Genomic DNA, 21,231 nt, shown 5'->3' with positions numbered 1-21,231 from the left:
CATCTAATTCCTCTCTACGGAATGTCTGTCTGCAGGGAGCCCTGGTTTGTTCTTTATCTCATCAGGGTTGCCAGGAAGCCTACTGTTTTCTAGCCTGCCTGTAATTGGGTAGGTGAATCTCCCTAATTCTCAAATAAAGAACCAGAAGCTCAGTATTGTTGCATGCCTAAGCCACATTCTCCAAACTAGCCCTTATCACTAATAAAGGAGATATTTGGATTCCTTCTGCCTTACTCTTTATTTCTTAATTGGTTCAGAACTCCATGGAAAGGAAAGTGAGGTAATATATCGGCTGCCATCAAATCCCCAACATTTGGATTCTACTTTCAGCTAAGAAAAGATTTAGCATAAACCCCTCTGGTCAGAGTATTAGAGGCCTCCCCACAGCCCCCCCCCCCACCCCCAGCAATTCAGACTAAGGTAGAGAATTGCTTCCCAACATGGTGGCATCACATATATTCCAGAGCAACTATTGAGGGAAAAAAACAAAAACAAATGAAAGATATGTACCAGTTGCAAGGACTTAAGTAGGTAGGTAGATGAGGATTACTATTGCATTGTAGGCATCATGGCTTTCCTGACCCACCCTCCTTTTCTGGTCTAAGTAACTATATATATATATGAGTCCTGTTTGCTTCTCCACAATGTTTGATATTTTCTCACCTCCACACTTTTGTACATGCCATCCTCTCTGCCTGGAATGGCCTCCCCTGGCCCCACCATTGTTTTCCAGGAAAACTCCTACTCATTCTTCAAGACAGTTTAAATGTTACCTCATCCAGGAAAGCTTCTGTGATCTCAGATAGAATCAACTACTATTTTTTCTCTACTACAGCATCTTGTTTATACCTGTATTGCATAATCACTACCATTACTTTTTCCACATCTGTTTTCTCCTTTCATCCTCTATTCCATTATACTGAAAACCCTGAAAGCATATACTGTCTTTTATAATATTAATCCCCAATTCTTTTTTTTTTTTTGCATGGGCAAGCACCAGGAATCGAACCTGGGTCTCAGCATGGAAGGCAAGAATTTTGCCTGTTGAGAACCACCGTGGCCTGCCCAACCCCCAATTCTTAACCTAGTACCTGGCATATGATCATGTATAACAAGTAGGTAAAGAGAGAGAGAGAGGCAGAGAATGAGAGAAAAAGAGACAGAAACACAGATAGTCACAAAAACGGAAAGCCAGATAAGACATAAAGAGAAAGGCAAACAAAGACACACAGAGACTCCCATAAAGAGAGATGAGAAAGGGAGAGAGAAGACAGGAAGATTAAAGAAAGGAATAAAAGAAAAATGAAGTCATCAGTATAATTATCTTGCCCCCTTCTCCCACAAAAATACTTGCTAAGATTTTACTGAATACTGAAAAAAAAAATCTATGGATGGGACAAAGCTGGGCAACATAATCGGAGATAATGGCAAATTGAAATGGCTGAGAAACCAAGTGGTTGCTTTGAAAAACTCTAAAATCTAAGCAAACCTGAGCAACTACATTCTTACTGCCAAAGTGCAGGTGGAGGAGTGGATTTACATACTGGAAGGTTTCATGAATCCTCCCATGCATGGAAGCTTTCCATTTCAATAGTATTCTGAATAAATGACCTACCTGCTTGCTAACAGCATTTCCCAATCCTTCTTAACATGTCTCATTATTTAAATAAAAAAGAGAAGAGTTTAAATGGATTAGTCTTTAATTTTGACCTCTAAACCACATCGTGGAACTTTTCAGAGATCATTTAAACCTTAAAGTTTGCATCATAAAGCATATTCTCTGTAGGCCTGCCATAAATCTGCAAGTTCATTCCAGTAGGTGTTAGAATGTGATAATATAAGCATTACCAATAATGAAAACAAGTTACTAGAAATTATGGCAAAGCAGCGATATATGTTTATATTTCCACATTGTAATAAAAGACAGTTTGTTTGTAAAGAAATTTATAATAACCAGCCAGCAGATCAACATTTTTCTGATGATCATCAATTAAATCATGTACCAAATAGGAAAATAAAAACCCAAAACTTAGTCATATAAATAGAAATGACTAATTAAAGATTTTCCTCTTTCTACTATTCCTCAAATGAGTTGGATTACTTCTCCACAAAGACATTAACCCTGAGTAAGGCCACCCATGTTTCATGATACACACAAAGTGTTTCCACTTTCTACCTCAGTATGAACATATTAGGCCGTGAAGTCCTCCAGTGAGGGACACAGATAACTCCTTGTTTAACACTTAGGACTATAGCACCTGGATATAGGATTTTATGTTTCTCTGTATATATCTTTATTATTATTGTGGTGAGGGTTGCTGTTTCGTATGGTATGATTTCTTTCCAGCTCCATGTAAGCAACATTTAATTGAGCATCTCCTCTTTGGCAGATATTATGTTAAACTCTGAAAAAGCTTTTGAAAAATGAATAAGGGTCAGACCCCATGTTCTAGGATATCACAGGTCAGTGGATTTTAGTGGTACACAGATGGAGACATTCTGTCTTCTGCTAGTTTATGTTCTGGTAGAACCTCCCAGGAGACGACAGAGAGAAAGGAGTGGAGGTCCAAACTGCCACCCCTTGATTTTGGTAAAGAGAGGGTCAAACCACTCTTGCAACACTTGTTATATTTACTTTTGCATCAATGTCATTTGTCCACTTGTAACATCCCTCATAGGTGCTGCATAATAATGACAGTCTTACTTGCTTATGGAGTGAGGAGCTCCATGCCTAGATTAATAACTGTTTCAATGTGTCTTATCTTCCTAATGACACCATGAATTCCTTAAAGACATAAATTTTATCTGATATTTTTGGTAATAACCAAATACCCCAGCACAGTACAATGTTGCAGTATAGTCTTAAGAACTAATGGTTGAATAAACTAAAAAGGATATAAACTACCCTGAGCAGAAACACTGCTCTGTCAGCTAGCCTGGTAGCCTTTTCTTTTGGCTACGGAATTTGGTTCTGCCATTCTCAGTTTATACTCAGTACCTCAAAGTATATTATGAGAGTAAAATTCTTTGAAATACTCTGCACAGTTCCCAGCACTCAGAGAGCGCACAGTAATGGTAGATGCTATATAACATAACCGGGGAGACAAGAGGATTAATTTCAGGTAGGAGGAATGAGAAATGAATGAGGACCCTTAACTCTAACTCTGAGGTATGAGAGAAATTTGATCCTCATGTTCTGGCCCTCAATGTGTCCTCTCCATCAAAAATACTTGGTTTGACAAATCTACGGGTGCCCGATAAGGAAATTTTTCAGGGTCTATGGTAGAGGGTTCCAAAATAGTGGTTCTTACCTTAGGGTTCTTGAATAAGCTTCTGCCTGGCCATTAACCCACAAATGTATATCCAAAATGTGTGCAAATGCCTATAGATATATTTTCTATGTGATGATTACTCAGCTTTCTTTAGATGCCAAAAGAATCAGTGGCTCAAAATAAGATTAAGAACCCCTCCTATTGAATAGTCTTAGAATAAGTATTGTTTTTCCTTAAAAATCATTGGAAAGAATTTTCTTCCATGAATTGAAGTGTCCAGGAACAGCTTTGTACCTAGGGAGATTACCATACTTCATAAAACCAAAGAATTAAATAATAAAATACAAAGACCAATAAAGAAGAGGAATACCATATACCCAGAGGCACAAAATACGACTATACATTATGAAACAAACAAGCGCCGACGATTAAAACTTGCACATGTTTACTGTAACACCTGGGCTTGAAATATATTAGAAAGAAATGTCATAGCAATTAATAAGCTTCTACCACCTGTCCATAGACTTTGGGAGAAAAATAAACAGAAGTTTAGCAATTGCAAAAATTAGGGAGCAGAGTTTCGTTAGTTCTGCAAGAAATTTCAAGGAAAACCTATTTCTTTTTAAATGAAATATGCTACCACCAGCCAAAAATAAATAATATAACAGAAATTTTGTGGCAGTTCTAAAATATTGTTTCATGGGACCAACAGTCTAGCTCTGATATGAACCATCTTAGATTCAGAGACTTCTAAGACACCACATTTACAGATACTTCCTATTACTTTGTGATTTATAATCTACCCAACTATTTCTATAACTGAAATTTTATCACTGCTTTCCATGTCATTCAAATAATCAGATCTTACCTTTAGGAAGGAAAAGATTGATCACCTATTGCTTTTATATAAACTAATTTCTCTCAATGTCTTATTCATTCATAAAACAGAGCCAGGCTCTGCAATATGTGCTAGAGAAATGTAAGCAAATAAGATAAGACACTGTCCCTGACAACAGAGAGCTTCTGATCTAGAAGAGAAAAAAACAAGGACAAAAAGTTCAACAAAATAGCTTAAATGGCTGCAAGTTATAATTAGTGCTATTATGGAAGCAGGCAAGAGGCTTAAATTCAGAATAGCAAAGAGGACCTTATGTAAGATGGTCAAGAAGGAACTTTCTAAAGAAATGTCAATTAAGCTGAGACTTAAAACATTAAAAAGAACTATGGCCATGCATAGAATGAAAAAAAGTGAATCTAAAATTGAGAAAACAGCATGTGCAAAGCCTATGAAGCAGTAAAGGGCATGATATTCTTTGAAGCAGAGAATGACAGGACATCTAGTTGGGGAGGAAAGCAGGTAGAGGATCATGCAAGCCATGAAGACAATGGTTAGGAGTTCAGACTTTATTCTAGGTACAATGCCTCTTTCAAAAAGTATAAAAATAATTCTGAATCATTTTTGGATCATAATGACATTCTGATTTTCACGATCTATTCCCATGGTCTAGACATTTGCAGTGGTAATACAGTTTAAAAGTACACCAAAGAATACCGGAATTCTGCCTAAGTTTCTTCTTTCATTGTTCTGCTAGGATTTTTTTCTTAATTTACTATCATTGGAATTTAAACTGCTTTCCTTGAAAGTCAGCTAGAAGCTTTTATCAGTTGCTCTGAACTTGTGTTATGGACCTTCGCAAAATTGCTTATACCTACCCCTTTCTCCTAGCTTTGAAATTCTGTGATATATTCTGGGAAAATGGCATTCTCTAACATCTTTAATTGCATTGCCTGACAAAGTCATCTGCATGCACAATAACTTCTTTTTTGAATGCTGAGTCGTGATATAATCTTCTTAAAGAATATTTTTGCTTATATTTTATAATTAGACTTCTAAATATAAGTTAAATTGCATTCACACATAGTACTACCAATAATATGAACTCAATTGAGGCAAACAAATACCTCTGTGTCTGGTAAAGTTGGCACCTGCAAGCAATGGCAACTTGTCAGATTCTTTGCTTGACAGTCAGAGAGTCTCTTTGAGAAGACTGTAAGGCACATTGAGACTTCAGAAATACAAAAATGTGGGAGATGTGCATCTTGTAATCAAGAAAATATATAGTTTTATTTTTTAATTGCAACTGTGTATAGGTATTTTTAAACTTAATTTATTTAATCCTCATTATAATCTGGTAAACTATGGCTCTTATGCCCATTTTATAAATGAGGAACCCAAGGTTGCAAGGTTAAGTAATTTCTCCAAAACCACCTAGCTAGTGAATAATAGAATCAGGATTTGAGCCCAGCCTTTCTGTCTCCAAGTCCTAAGTGTTTAATCAGTATATCCATATGCCTCCCAATTACATGTGTGGTCAGCAAGAATAATTGAGATAAAATTAATTAATAAAATTAAGAAGATATTAAATAAATAAATAAATAAATAAATCAGTTCTACCATTATTCAATTAACTGAGGTTATTGCTGTTTTTCCAAGAATTGTGGACAAGGCTCCTAATATTGCTACTGTATATTTCAATATCATTTCTCACACCAACTTGGATAAATCACTATCCATATGTACTTCTGGTTTTTCATCTTTAAATTCATGGAAATAATAATAATAATAGATGAACAATTTGTATTTGGAGTCTTGAAAAGCTCAGTTCTGTCTCTTGAGCCCCAAATGACACTAGCCTCCCCTAATTCAAAGGCCAGAGAAGAGAACTATTGAGCAGCTGCCTGAGTGGTTACAGGACAGTGCAGTCCTTACCATCACCTTCACAGGAAAGGAGACAGAGAAAAATAATATAAAAACTGCCCTTGTCATATTAGGCCCAAGATTCTGTCAATTTAGGATTCTGCCTGTGGCAATGGTTCCTAGGGGTGGTGTGTGGAACAGCAAGGTGTCACCCCAAAAGTGTTACAGAGCACACCTAAGCCCCACCACTTCTCTTGACCTCTTTCCTTTTGTCAGGAAACAGTGGTGCTTCCTCATCCTAACATGCCGAGATTTGGTGAGCAGGGCTTCATTCTAACCACCATGAAGGACAGAAAGAAGACTGCATCATGTGTTCCCAGACACCACCAGCAGCTACTCCCCATTTGGGTCAGGAAATATCTTGGTTGAGTTGCCACTTCACCAAGTACACAGGAGAGAAAACTTCCTGCCTTTTAAGTAAAAGTAAATAAGAAGCTTACAATTAATGTTTTAATTACAGCGGGAGGAATGCTTGAAATCAGAGCCTGGTAACTCATCCACAGCACTAGGGAGGCTCATTGTAGTTACTTCCCTGATGCTGGAGAGCCCACCCTGAAAAGCTTCATTGAGTTCCCAAAGGCTGGGGTTGATTGTTCTTCTTAATAGAGTATTTAATGGACTGACCCCATTATTATTGTTTAGAAGCTAAATAGAAGACAAAAACTTTTACATGAGGATTTTCTTTTTTTTTTTTTTTTTAAATATGGAACACTTCACAAATTTGCATATCATCCTTGAGCAGGGGCCATGCTAATCTCTGTATTGTTCCAATTTTAGTATATGTGCTGCTGAAGCGAGCCCTTACATGGGGAATTTAAAATGTATTTATATTCTTTTACATTCCCTTCTATTAGTTTCAGGCCCAGAGATTGTTCTAATTCACTATCTTTATGTCTTCCTCCCCGTTGACCTTATTTCCATTTCCCTGCTGCTATTCATGCTCATCTGTGTGGCTTTTATATTAAAACTGGCTGGCCACCCTCTGGTTGTTTTATCCTTTCTTTCATTCATTTATTTTTTTCATTCATTTGTGCTGCAGGCATTTATCTAGTCTCTACAGTGTCCCAGGTCCTGCTAAGAATGTTTATCTATTAATTCAGTAGGAACATTGAAATCACTTCTGATAGGCACTAGTTTTATTTAATAATAAACTAGAAACTCTGTTCTACTCTTGCCCAGAATTCCAATTGGCTTCTAAGTTCCCCCTGGACACTTTTAGAACTGAAGTCTAGAACTTCTCCTCCAGATGCCAACATCGCTGCTGACAAGAGGAACCACTTTAGTAGAAGGATTGTGGATTTGGTCCAAATTCTGATTCTATCAGTTACTAGGTGTGTGACTGGGAACAAGTTTTATAAATTCTTCAGGTCTCTATTTCTGCATCTACTGAATTGGACAATCACATTTATCTTGCAAGGTTCCGTGTAGTATCATTCGCCTATTAGAAATGAGGCAATGAAAAGACACAGTCAATAAATGTTATTTCTCTTATACCATGCCCCTTTCTTATTGTTTCTGTAAGTATTCATTCATTGTACGTTTAGTATCTTATATACCAGGAACTTATGTGTGTGAGGCTCTGTGGATGCAATGGAAAGCAAAACTCACCCCAAGCTGCTTATTGTCTGGAGGAAAAGATAATCTACAAACAACCAAAGGGTAAAGAGACTTAGAAATTTTTGTCCTTCAGAAGTAGGACAGAGCCCTCGCCAATCAAGAATGGCAGACTGAGTTTCAGGGCTCTGTTCTTGCAAAGAAGCTTTGAACAACCAGCAAGAACTAGCAGAAACATCTTTCTCAAATCTCCAGAAAACAGTTAAAGGACTTCAGTCACAGGAGAATGCCAAATCAAGAAAAATACTACTTAAAGTGGTAGGATCATGAAAATAAAAAGACAACCTACACAATGGGAGAAAATATTTGGAAACCACAAATCTGATAAGGGTTTAATATCCAGAATAAAGAAATCCTACAACTCAACAACAAAAAGAAAAACAATCTAATTTAAAAGTGGGCAAAAGACTTGAATATACATTTCTAAAAAAAAAAAAATAGCCAAAAGCACATGGAAAGATGTTCAACATCATTAATCACTAGGGACATGCAAATCAAAACTACAATGTGATACCATTTTGCACCCACTAAAATAGTTGTCTTACAAAAAATGGAAACTTACAAGTTTTGGAGAAGATGTGGAGAAATAGAAGCCTTCATACGTTGTTGGTGGGAATGTAAAATGTTGCAGCCACTGTGGAAGACAGTTTAACAGTTCTGCAGAAAGTTAAGTATAGAGTTACCATATGACCAGCAATTGCACTTCTAAACACACACTCAAAAGAACTGAATGCAGGGACTTAAACAGATATTTGAACACTGATGTTCATAGCAGTACTACTCACAATTGCCAAAAGAAGGAAGCAACCCAGAGTCCAACAACCAATGAATGGATAAATAATGCATGCATACATATATACAATTCATACAATGAAATATTATTCAGCTGTAAAAAGAATGAGGTTCTGATATAAGTGACAACATAAATGAACTTTGAAGACATCATGTTGAGTGAAATAAGCCAGATTCAAAAGGACAAATATTATGTGATCTCACTGATATGAAATAACTAGATTAAACACAGAATCATAAACTAGAATATATGTTACCAGGAGCTGGGGTGGGTAGGGAATGGGGAAGGAATGCTTAAATTGTACAGTTTCTATTTGGGATGATGAAAAAGTTTTGGTAATGGATGGGGATAATGATAGCATAACATTGTGAATGTAATTAACAACATCTAATTATATATTTTAATGTGGTTAAAAAGAGGAAATATTAGGTTATATATATGTGTGTGTGTGTGTTATTAAAATAAAATTTTAAAAAGAAACACATAGGACTGCACAGCACAAACAATGAACCTTAATGTAAACCATAGACTATAGTTAATACTGTAATTATAAAAATGTTCAGTTGTAATAAATATATCCACTAATGCAAAGTGTTAATAATAGGGTAGTATATGGGAATTCTGTATTTTATGCATGATTCTTCTGTAAACTTAAAACTTCTGTAATTAAAAAAAAATTTTTTAAAGCAGTTAGGTCTCATTGTTGGTCTCCTCTGCACCTCTTACTGTCTTAGCACAGAGCCAGCCTGCATCAGTAAAGATCTCTGGTCCTGGTTCCAGAGAGAGCAGTGACCTTCATACACATAATGAGAGCATGTATGTTTGACCCAATCTGTCTAATGGTGGCCTGAGGGACTCAGTGTCCTAGAATCTGCCCTGCATGCAGAAGGTGGCTTACAGAACTCTCCTTCACCATGCTGTGAGAGAGCAGTTAAGGGGATGCCTGGAGCAAGAGATTGCTGGCTGTAGGATATAAAGTGCAGTGCCCATGACAGTGGAGAAACTGTTTCCTAGGGAAGAAGGGATGTTTGTATCCATGTAAGTGGGGGAATTCCTAGGGCCAAATGCTCAAGCCCAAGACAAAACAGAAGCACAGAAAAAACTAGTAAGACCCCCAAACTTTGACCTGGAGTTATTCTCTAAACTCATTGTGTGGATAAAATTTGAAGGATCGCACTGGCACAGTCAATCTGCAAAGACTAGAAATGGTGTTTCTTTTTTCCTTCTTTTATTTTCTTTTTGTTAGCTCTTGGAATTTAAGGAAAGCTCTATCATTTAAACACTAGCTGGATACATGCTTAAGGACAGATGCTTCAGAGTCTAAATTCTAACAATAACACATTAAAATATCAAACTGTCCATGTCTCAACAAAAGATTGCAAAAGCTAAAAAGAAACAAAGTGATGGCCCAGGCAAAAGAGAAGATTAAAGCAGTAGAAACCATCAGTGAGGAGAATCAGACCTGGGACATTCCAGAAAGAGACTTTAAAAATAAATAAATAGGGTGGTGCGATGGTGGCTCAGTGGCAGAATTCTCACCTGCCATGCTGGAGACCCGGGTTAAAAATATGGAATGTACATGGAAAGTACCATGTGTTGATTCAAGAATTATGATGTTTGCAACTTGTTCTCAAATGTTCAGAAAAGAGGGAGAGAGGGAAAAGGAAAGAGGCAAAATGTTGAAATTTGTGATCTGGATATATGGGGGTGGGGGGATGTTGGAATTCTCTGTATGAAATATGTATTTTTGCAACTGTCCTGTAAGTTTGAAATTATTTCAAAAGAAAAAGGTTTGTTTGTTTGTTTGTTTGTTAAATAAAAAAAGGTTGACAAAGAGGAATGATGGTTCCAGAATTTCTAAATAGGAGGGTCTTAGAAGCAATCTGAATAGACTAGAGATGTCTGTATTTGCCGAGCAGGCAAATCTATGTATACTGAGTTGGGTGAAGGAGGCTTGGAAGTGCTGATGGAAGTTATGGCCCCCACTCTCCTGCACCAGTCAATTCTCCAGGCAGAGAATACGTCCTTCTGTCTAAACTTGAATGGTCTATGCTTACTGCAGGGCTTTTCCCTTACCCAGCTTTGTTTCAGGCTGCCCTGATTTATAAAACAGATAAAAAAAATCCCCAAGTCTCCTTCCAAAATGGCTCTTAGGAAGGCTAATGTCCCTGCTGAGTAAGCTTCTCTTCCCTAGCTCTGGATGATGCGTTCTCTTAAGCAGGCTTCCTTCCCCTAACTTAGTCTCTTAACTTGTCTTTCCACTCACATATCCCTTGCTTATTATCCATCCATTTCTTCATTTATCAGAGGCAAAGTCTCTTTGTCTTTCATTTCCCTTGTGTTGTATTTTCCAATTCAGAGTTAACTTTATGGATAAATAATATCTGTTTGGTGTTTTTTAGGCCTCTGAACACATTTCACGTGCAGAATATCATTTAGTTCTTACTACAAACCTGAGCTATATGTTTATTACTTCTCCTCTTTTGAAGACTAAGAAGCCAAATCTTAGGAAGATTAATATCTGGAAAGGGCCTTCAGTTCCAAATGAACTTCCCATTACCCCAGTACTGAAGAATTGCCACAAATACTCGGCAAACAAATTAAAAAATTTAATAAGATATAAAAATGGTGCATGCAACTGCCCAACTGATATATACATTGGTTTTAACTTTTCTTTTGTTAGATATTTACTTTTAAGCACCTAGGCATCTTCTAGTCTATAGAGAGTGGTTGAGTCTAAACTTTGAAAACAGTATCTCAACCAATATATCCCTTTTTTCACAGAGCTATTTAATCATGTATTTTCTTAATGGGTAAACCAGAGAACTTTGTAAAAGTAATAGATTACAATTATTACCATATACATCAATCATTTGTGTCTGCAATATATTTATTTACTGACACAGCCTTTTCCCCCCAGAGTCAGCACTATCTCTTTAATAGAGCTTTAGAAGAGAATTGTATTCTCTTCTGACTCATACATCACTAACAAAATTACCAGCAAAGAGCCAATTCTCAATTACAAGCACAAAATGGCCCTATATTTTAGCATATATCAAGCCTAACAATTTCAACAGCTATTCACCAACACAGTTGTATTTCATCAGGATGGCCGAAGCATTAGAAGACCTTGCAAGTACGCTCAACATCATATTATTAGGTTATATTTCTCTTCTCATTCTTCAACTCAAGCCTCACATCTTAAAATCAATAGTGACCAGTATTAAATCAGATTTTTTAAAAGTCATGTAACTTTGAGATTGATATCTCACTATCAAGGTAGGAAGACCTTGGCAAACTTAGCCAAGAAAATTCTTATAATTTCATTAGGTCAAGTTTCCAAGGGCAACAGCCTACTGCTTCATTCTCTCCCACCCTAGTAAATCTCTGACAATACAGCATAGCCTAAAAGTTACAAAATAAATACCTTTATCAGCTATTTAATAATCTAAAAGGTTTTAAATTCCTGGCCTTATCTCTGACTTCTGTACAATCCTAACCATAACTGAGTATTGCTTTGCTAATTATAATAGCAACTAAAAACCAGGGTAAGATTAGGGAGGGAGGGAGGAAAGAAGAAGGAAGTTAGAATAATAATAAAAATAGATGAGTATGAGTCCAGGGGCCTAGGATAGTTTACAAGCTCTGCCACTTTCGGTGATCTTAAGCTCTATAATTTCCTTGGGCTGCATCTTGCTTACCAGAAAAATGAGGGAGTAAGGCAAAATGTTCCCCAATGTTCTACCAGCTTTGATAAGTAAAAATTCTATGGATAATGTACATCCTAGGATTATTAAGAAAATATACCCTAGACATCATTGAAAGAAACTTTACGAAAAATTAAATGTGAACAAAACTGGTAGACTTCTTGCTAGTGCAGTTCTTTATTTCCAAAGAAATTAACCTAAGTGAGATAAAGAAGCAAAACTATCCCATTTTAAAAGATTAACTCTTTAATCTATGAAATATGAATACATGATCTATAATAAAAGTAATTAAAGTAATGTTTGGCATTTGTACAAATGTCTGTTCTGTGCTAAACACCTTATATACTTAGCTCAAGTAATCCTTAAACAACTCTGCAAAGTAAACCTCATTATTTCTGTCCAATCTGTGCTCCAATCACACTAGCTTCTTATCATCCTTTGTCCTTTAGTTCAAATGCCTTATCTCCTCTGAGTGGTTCTGCCTGGTGCCCACAGCTAAAGTAGCAAGTTTGCCTTTATCCCAGTTCTATTCTATCCCATTGCCATGTATTCTTCATACTACTTATCACTATGTGAAATTACTGTGTTTATATGTATATTTTATTTCTTCCTATTTCCCTATGCCCACTAAAATGTAAGCTACAGAGAAACACTCAGCTTGCTCAAAGCTGTATCCCCAACACTTAGAATAGTGGCTGCTTGGTTTACATCTGTTGAATGAAGGAAGGTTATCCACTTTTCAATTACAGAAACTGAAGCCCTAAGAGGTTCAGAAACTTGCCCAAAGCCAAATAACAAATTCATAGAGCTAGGATTCAAGTCCAAGTTTGCCTAGCCCAATATCCATGTTCTGTTCCAGTGTTTCTCAAATTCACAGGGGTCTAAATACTCTCTAAAAGAGTTTTCTTTTTTTAATTTTTCAGGGTTTTCTAATGATAAACTAAAATAGAAAAGTAATATGTCCTGAATGGTAGTCTCACCTTATAAATGAATACTTCTCCACAATTTCAGGACTGCATTTGCCATTAACACTATCTAAGCAAATACATAAATGAGGCTTTTGCCTAAGCAAAGACCATATGATGTCATGACATGCTATCATAAACAAACGTTTTCTTATAGTTCATGCGGAGAATAATAATGGTAGAATTGAGTCATCACATGACTCATGATGACTTTAGCATACCAAACAAAATTAAACCTGCATTACTGCATCTAGCACTATGATGCAACAAGCAGCATCGTCTGAAACTGATTTAGGAGGTGTGGGTTGCTTAGATTACAAACCTGCTGGAACTGCTTCATGGCCACTCTCCCCTAACAGGAGGACCTGTGTCCAAACCCAACTCCACATGGGTCTGCAAGGCCCCCACAAAGTTTGTTTCCCAGACAATTCCTTTAATACCAGAATCCAAATCCGGATATCACATGTGTTTAAGTAGTTTTTGTCTTGCCTCTAATGCGACTACTTGATTGTATTTATACTATGAAAAAGATAAAGCAATTGGGGGATGAAGAACTTCCACTCAGACATACTTATGTAAGGCATGTCCAGCAGAGCTTGTTAGCCCCAACATATCTCTGTCTGTGGAGAACCACATATCTCCTTTTCTTGCTATCCCTGGCCTTGTACGGTTCCACCAAGACACCCCATTCCTAATTCTTCTGACTGGCACTGTGAATATATTTTTTAGCTCAATTGCATAACAGAAAGTGATCATGAAGGGGACCTATCTTCTATAACAGTGGGCAACCACAAGGAGATTTACCCTCCATGAATAGCATATTTACATGATAAAAGGTGACTTAATTTTTAATGAACACTAAATAAATGTATATTTGAATTTTATTAGGTTTATAGTTGTATATATTTAGCTTGTAAATTTGATTTGGATTTTAGTTACATGAGAGCTATAACCTTAACATGTTTGTATCCGGTTCTAGGTATATTCAAATTAAATCAATATTTTAACAAAATAATTTAAATGAATATGAGGTTGGAAGGCATTTCTTTGATTTGGGATTTCTGGGCTCTGCTCAAGCCAACATCAGTAACTCCAAGGCTTATTCAAGCACATTTTGTTTTACGATGGGAAAATCTACCTCAGAGGGTACATCTGAATAAAAATAAATATCTGTTATTCAGTAGTGTCTATTACCTAAGAAATATTCTGAACATTTGGTATGAGGAATCTTCTGTGAGGAAGATGTTACTTACCCCTCAAAGTAGAAAATGTACTTTAAGCAGCCTATCCCTTTGCAGTTGTGAGGTGTAGAGAATCACTTCCTAGACAGTGATGGGGAAACCCTTTTATACAAAGCTAGCCCCAAACTTCTTGGTAAAATTCTGACCTTAGCATTAAAGTATCACCTGGAAAATGGGACAGGAACAGACATAGTATCATACTGCATCATTACTGCAAGATTTAAAAATATTCCCTTGTGTTTCCTTATTGAATCAAGCAGTTCTTATTCTACTCTGTGACACCAATATTAAACTTTCCTAAGAAACTTAAAACAGTGAGTGTCACGTCAGACACTAGAACCAAAACCAAGAAATATGACACTGAAAGATGGAGTCTCTGGATGCCCTTAGTTTTCTCTTCCTAATTGGAGTTTGTGCATCAAATGCACAATCCCTGCTCCCATGTCCACTATTCCCTTGGCCCTTAGAAGTTCTTGACAAGCAAATGGTCACATGGAAAGGAAGCCATAATGACTGAATTCTCTAGGCAAGTTAAACTGAGTTCTTCTCTCATTTGTTTTTTCATAAACCATTTAACCTGTTATGTTTTCTAATAAACGTGATTCATATTCTAATAAGCATAATTCATAAATTCATTTGCTATTGAAATTTTCAATTTAATTTACATCTACAGTTTAATGAACAGATGCAGAGCAGTGTTCTGAGGATATCAGATCTCACTGTTGCTCTTCTCTTGGCAGGCTGTTCGCCTTATCATCTACCTATCTCTTTATTCTTCCATAGAATTAACTTGGGTCAAAATTTCAGGATAAAACAATACTTAATCCCACCATTGTTGGTAACTTAAAATAAATGCAGTAATGGATTTGCATACAGAGAACAATCATCCAACTATAATATTAATATACGACAGCTTCAACCCTACTAATACGTCAAATACTTTAATTTTACTATTTTTGTATGAAAATTTCCAAATATTTATCAAATACGTTAATGTTTACATTTATTTAACTCAAACATGTTTTTCACTCTTTTAGAAAAGGATTTGGTATCATTGATTTCCTGTTTTGCACTGAATTAGACTAAACCGACTAGTAGAAAATTATAGGAACTGTTTAGACACTTAGGTCAGAGTTAAAAATAGAACTCTACTCCTGTACTCTCCAGTATTTATTAAAAACATTTATTTCCCATAAGGCTTTTTAATGGGAGTCACTTGAAAGAGCTGCAGCAGTTTGACTGTTCTGGAAATGGGGTTTTATTAAAAGAAAAAAAAGAGAGAGAGAAAGAAAGAGCATGGGAGAAAGGGAGGAAAAACAAGACCTTGCCAAAGAAATGGATTTGAAAAGGAACACTGAATTACAAATAAAATGTAACTTAATGTCACAGTTGATGAGATTCTTAATATCTCTGTTCTTTTCATTTTGACAAAGTACGATAGCAGCATTCTGATGATCATAATCTTAGCCCTCCCCAACCATCACAAGCTTCTCTCTGCTCATACTCTTCTGTCTTCACACTTTCTTTAACAGCACAGACCCATCGAGAAACATTCAAATGGGTTCTTGAGGAATTTATTTCTGTGTGTCCACTGAGCTTCATAAAGGAAATTGAGATGTGAGATGACAAATCTAGAGAAGGGAATAAAAAAAGACTTCAGTACAAGACAGAAAAGCAACTTACCCTGAGAGTCCAGGCATGGCAGTTCGGGCCAGACATAGATTTATATATTGCCCAGAGGGGCAATTAAAGCATTGCCTGAGCAGTATCACTATACATTATCTTCATTACTAACATAACTAACCAGGTGGGTCTAACAGAAAAAGAAACTATACCTTCTATTTAAGGGTCCATGGATCACATACCAAAATAGGCCACATATTAGGCCACAAAGAAAATCTCACTAAATTTTAAAAGGTAGAAATTATACAAGTAATATTTGCTAATAACAGAGGTATAAGACAAGAAATGGATTACTAAAATAGAAAACAAAACCCACTACCACCTAGGAATGTTTAAACTCTCTCTTAAACAGCTGTTGGGTGAACAAGAAGTCAAAGCAAACATTACAACTTGTTGCAACAAACATTACAACTACCTAGTTGTAGAAAATAAAGACAATAAAAAATATTAAATGGTTAAAGCAATATTCAGAGGAAAATTCATAAACATAAATACTTAAAGTATTTGACGTATTAGTAGGGTTGAAGCTGTCGTATATTAATATTATAGTTGGATGATTGTTCTCTGTATGCAAATAAATCTAGAGATTTATTTGCATACAGAGTAATGAAGATAATGTATAGTGATACTGCTCAGGCAATGCTTTAATTGCCCCTCTGGGCAATATATAAATCTATGTCTGGCCCGAACTGCCATGCCTGGACTCTCAGGGTAAGTTGCTTTTCTGTCTTGTACTGAAGTCTTTTTTTATTCCCTTCTCTAGATTTGATTTTAAACAAACAAAAATGAGTTAAATATTTTAGTTCAAGAAATTGAGAAAACACTACATAAAACTAAGAAAATAAAAGAAGAAATTACCAAGGATACTAAGACAAATTTACAAATTAAAAAAGAGAAATGATAGAACTAATAAATATATTGAAGAACTAGCTCTTTGAGAAAAAACAATTGAAATGCCTAATCAAAATAGTGAGAAGAAAAAGTACAACATAAAATAGGAAATTGAAAATTGTCACAAATTACAACAAAGTCAAAGGAAATTAAAGGAATTATAGGAGAATATTTTACTCAACTTCATGAAACTATTAGATTGAAATATATAAAATAACCATTTTTGGGGTTCAATATAGTTAAATATTGGCAATTTCATACGAATCACCTATTATCTTTAAAAATCTAGATTAAATGGATATAATTCAAAAAATTAATAAGTAATTAAAATTGAACTACATGCATTTCCAAAAACTAGTGTTATACTAAATGGTGTAATGTTAGAAGTATCTTCATTAAATTCAGGAAGAGCAAAACTATGATGTCCACTAGTCCACTAGTAAGAATTTGCTGTAAGTTCTAGCCAATGAAATTTTAAATCATCATAATAGCTAATATTAGTTCGGTCCAATAGGAAAGAACTACTCTAAATGTGTTATATGCATTATCTCATTTTATGCCCCCAATACAAAATATATACCAATATTATCCTCAGTTACAGAGAGGGAAACCAAGACAGAATAGTTAAGTAACTGGCCTGATGCCACAGAGCTAATACATGGCAGAGTCAGGATTTGGACTCAGGTAGTCTCACTGTAGGGTTTGTGATCTTAAATACAACCCTACAGTGCCTCCTGTGCTCACAATATAAAGAAATACAATATTAAAATTGTAAGGTAGAGGAAAAACTGTACAAGAGTTTATACTTAGAAAAACACAAGAAAATGAACCAAAATATATTAAATATTCAGTAAGATAGTTGATTACAAAATATGTCAAAATCAATAGCTTTCCTATATACAAAAATCAGTTTATATGTCTTTATACCTCTAAAACAGAGAAGGCACATAGATGGGCTTTCTTCAGGCAGATTCTGCTCATTTCTAGTTACATTTATTCTTAGGTATTTTTCAATCTTTCTGCCCTATAATCATTTAAATATACAAAACATATTTTAGAAAGTCATAAATATATATCATATGTTTACAGTAGCAACAGAAAATCTTGTAAAAGATGTCAATTCCATTTAGATTAATCTGTAAATTTAGTGAGATCCAAACAAAAATAACAGAAAGTCTCTCAACCTTGTGAAATTTCCATTTCTTCCTTTTGTATAATTTCTTTGGCCAATCCATTATATTAAATAATGAGGTAAGTTGCCTTCATTATCTCATTTCTGACTTTTAATTGAAATACTTTTTCACCATTAGGTATTATACTGGCAATGGATGATACACACACACATACATATTTGTACTATAATTTTTTAATTATATGAAATAAACTCAACTTATCCCTATTCTTATTTTACTGAACTTATAAAAAGCAAGCAATGCCAAGATAGACAAATAGACCATTGGAACAGAATTCAAAGTCCAGAAATAGACCTACATATCCATGGCCAATTGTTTTCACTAGGGTGCCAAGTACACACAGTGGGAAAAGACTAATGTATCTTCAAATACTGGACTTCCACATGCATAGAATTGGACCCCTACGTTACACAATGTACAAAAATCAACTCGAGATGAATCAAGAGCTTAAATCTAAGAGCTAAAACTTTAAAACTCTTAGAATATAATATAGGGACAAATCTTCATAATCTAGGATTCTTCAATGGATTTTTACATATGACATTAAAAGCATGAGGAACAAAAAAAACAATAGATAAATCGATTTCTTCAAAATTCAAAACTATTGTGCATTGAAGGAAATTATCAGCAAAGTGAAAAAACAACTTACAGAATGAGAGAAAATAGTTGCAAACCATGTATCAGATAAGAGTTTAATATCTAGAATATATAAAGAACTTTCACATTGCAACAACAGAAAAGACAAAAACTCAATTTAAAAAAATGGGTCTAGGGCTTGAATAGCATTTCTCCAAGGAAGATATACAAATAGCCAATAAACAAAGCCAATAAAAAAGAGGTCCGACATCATTAGCCATTAAGGAAATATAAATTAAAACCACAATGAGATACCACTTCACATCCACAAGAATGACTATGATTTTAAAAGGTAGAAAATAACAAGGACTGATAAGATGTGGAAAAATAGGAACCCTCTTATACACCGTTGGCAGGGATGTAAAATGGTGACACCTCTGTGAAAAGCAATATGGCTGTTCCCCAAAAAGTGAAATATAAGTTACCATTTGACCCAGCAATCCCACTTCTAGGCATGCACCCAAAGAGATGAAAACAGGGTCACAAACAGACATTTATACATCTATGTTTATATTCACAATAGCCCAAAGCTGGAAACAACACAAGTGTCCATCGACAAATGAATGGATATATAAAATGTGGTACATACATTCCATGGGATATTATTTGACCACAGGAAAAAGTTTAAGTTATGAGGCATGTGCCAACACAGAAGAACCTTGAAAACATTATGCTAGTAAAATAAGCAAGACGCATAAGGACAAAAATTATATAATGTTTATAAGAAATGACTAGAAATAGCAAGGAAAGGGTAAAGGGACAAGGAACAGGGTTTGTAAAAATAAAAATTAAAGAAAATTAAATAGAAAAGACATGCAGCATTACCAATATTCCCATTCAAAAAGGGAAAAGAGAAGATGACAAAAGAAAGAAAAGAAAGACCTAGCACGGAGTTCTAACTTCACTTGATGGAGCAATGAAACTTAACACAGCCCTGAATATCCATCTTCAAAAAAAAAAACCAATAAATAAAACTTAAAAATAAATGTAATAGAGTCACACCACTAAGTACCACACAACACATTTTTGATGTACACATCAAAAGAGAGAAGGAATGGCTCTTAAAGCACGAAGTTTCCATGACAAAAGGAAGAAAAAGAATGAGATTTCTAACTTAATGCCATTTATTTTAATTAAAAATAGATTCACCTCAAACAATAAACATTTTTCAGTAAAATATTCAAATAAAATATACATACTAAACAAATTAGGATGGCTATCTATGGTAGAAGATAAAGGGAATGTGTAAATAAATAACAAGGCAGTGTAAAGACCAAAAGTGGCAATGTGCCATGAACAAAAAACTATGATTAACTCAACCCTCTGTACCCAAAATTAGGGGGAAAATATACTGTTGTAGATTAAAGATGGTTATAAATATTCTCCTCATCTTTTGAGAGATGGGGACTAAAATCTCTCTCCTTAAGTCTGAATTCGTCTTTCTTAACTAATAGGATGTGACTGAAGTGACATTCTGGTATTTCTGGGGCTAGCTATTAAGAATTCTTGCAGATTCTACCCAGGCCCCTTAAAAATTAAAAAATGCAGTCAACAGAGTTTACCTCTTGTTTGTTTGCTAAAGCTGCCAGAATGCAATATACCAGAAATAGAATGGCTTTACAAGGAGATTTATTAAGTTACAAGTTACAGTTCTAAAGCTGTGAAAATGTCCAAATTAAGGTATCAACAAGAGGATACTTTCACTCAAGAAAGGCCAATCAGGGCAGGCCACGGTGGCTCAGCAGGCAAGAACACTTGCCTGCCATGCCAGAGGACCCAGGTTCAATTCCCGGTGCCTGCCCATGTATAAAAAATAATAATAATAATAATAAAGGCCAATCATGTCTGGGTTTCTCTGTCACATAGGAAGGCACATGGCAACATCTGCTGTCCTCTCTGGGCTTCTAGTTTCAAACAGCTCTCTCAGCATCTCCAGTCTGTTCAGTCTGTTCTCTTAAAGGACTCCAGTAAGCTGATTAAGACACTCCCTGAATGGGCAAGTTTACAACTCTATGGAAACAACCTAATCAAAAGGTCCCACTCAACAACAGGGCTGCCCCCACAAGATTGAATTAGAAGAACAAGGGTTTCTGGGGTACATAACAGTTTCAAACCAGCACATCTCTCCTTCCACTTTTTTCTTATGGCTTCTATGGCCACCATGCTCTTCCTGTCATTTCAAATCCATGGGTAAGAAACTGGAGTACTGAGTAAACTGACTAGTCATTTAAAAATAAATAAACACACGCACAAGGAGAACAAATAAAACTGGGGAAATCTGAATAAGATTTGTGAATTGTATCAATGTCAATATCCTGGTTGTGATATTATACTATAGGTTTTCAAATGCTGCATTGGGGAAACTGGGTACAGTGTGCAAGAGATCTTTGTACTTCTTATTTTACCATATGTGAATACAAAATTATCCCAATAAAATTTTCACTTAAATATATAAATAGATAAACTTGGATCCACACC

At 35.4% G+C, this 21,231-nt stretch overlaps 1 long non-coding RNA gene and 1 other non-coding gene across 4 annotated transcripts in view; both read right to left on the bottom strand.

Moving 5' to 3' along the window:
• The window catches only part of LOC143668228 (uncharacterized), a 66,168-nt gene that overhangs the window by 24,233 nt on the left and 20,704 nt on the right, over window positions 1-21,231 (bottom strand). The window contains exons 3-4 of one of the 3 annotated variants that reach the window (XR_013168365.1): window positions 17,852-17,948; window positions 15,572-15,981 (exon numbers count right to left, since the gene is read on the bottom strand). This is a non-coding gene — a long non-coding RNA (uncharacterized LOC143668228). Of the gene's footprint in view, window positions 1-8,206; window positions 8,302-15,571; window positions 15,982-17,851; window positions 17,949-21,231 lie in introns of those variants that run through there. The other 2 variants (XR_013168370.1, XR_013168358.1) reach the window with 2 other exon arrangements.
• On the bottom strand, window positions 6,728-6,831 carry LOC143653205 (U6 spliceosomal RNA). Its single transcript, XR_013161160.1, has one exon. It is a non-coding gene; the product is annotated as a U6 spliceosomal RNA (small nuclear RNA).

Source organism: Tamandua tetradactyla, chromosome 1, assembly GCF_023851605.1.
Source record: "Tamandua tetradactyla isolate mTamTet1 chromosome 1, mTamTet1.pri, whole genome shotgun sequence".
Taxonomy (NCBI): domain Eukaryota; kingdom Metazoa; phylum Chordata; class Mammalia; order Pilosa; family Myrmecophagidae; genus Tamandua; species Tamandua tetradactyla.
This window is presented reverse-complemented; position numbering and strand designations above follow the sequence as displayed.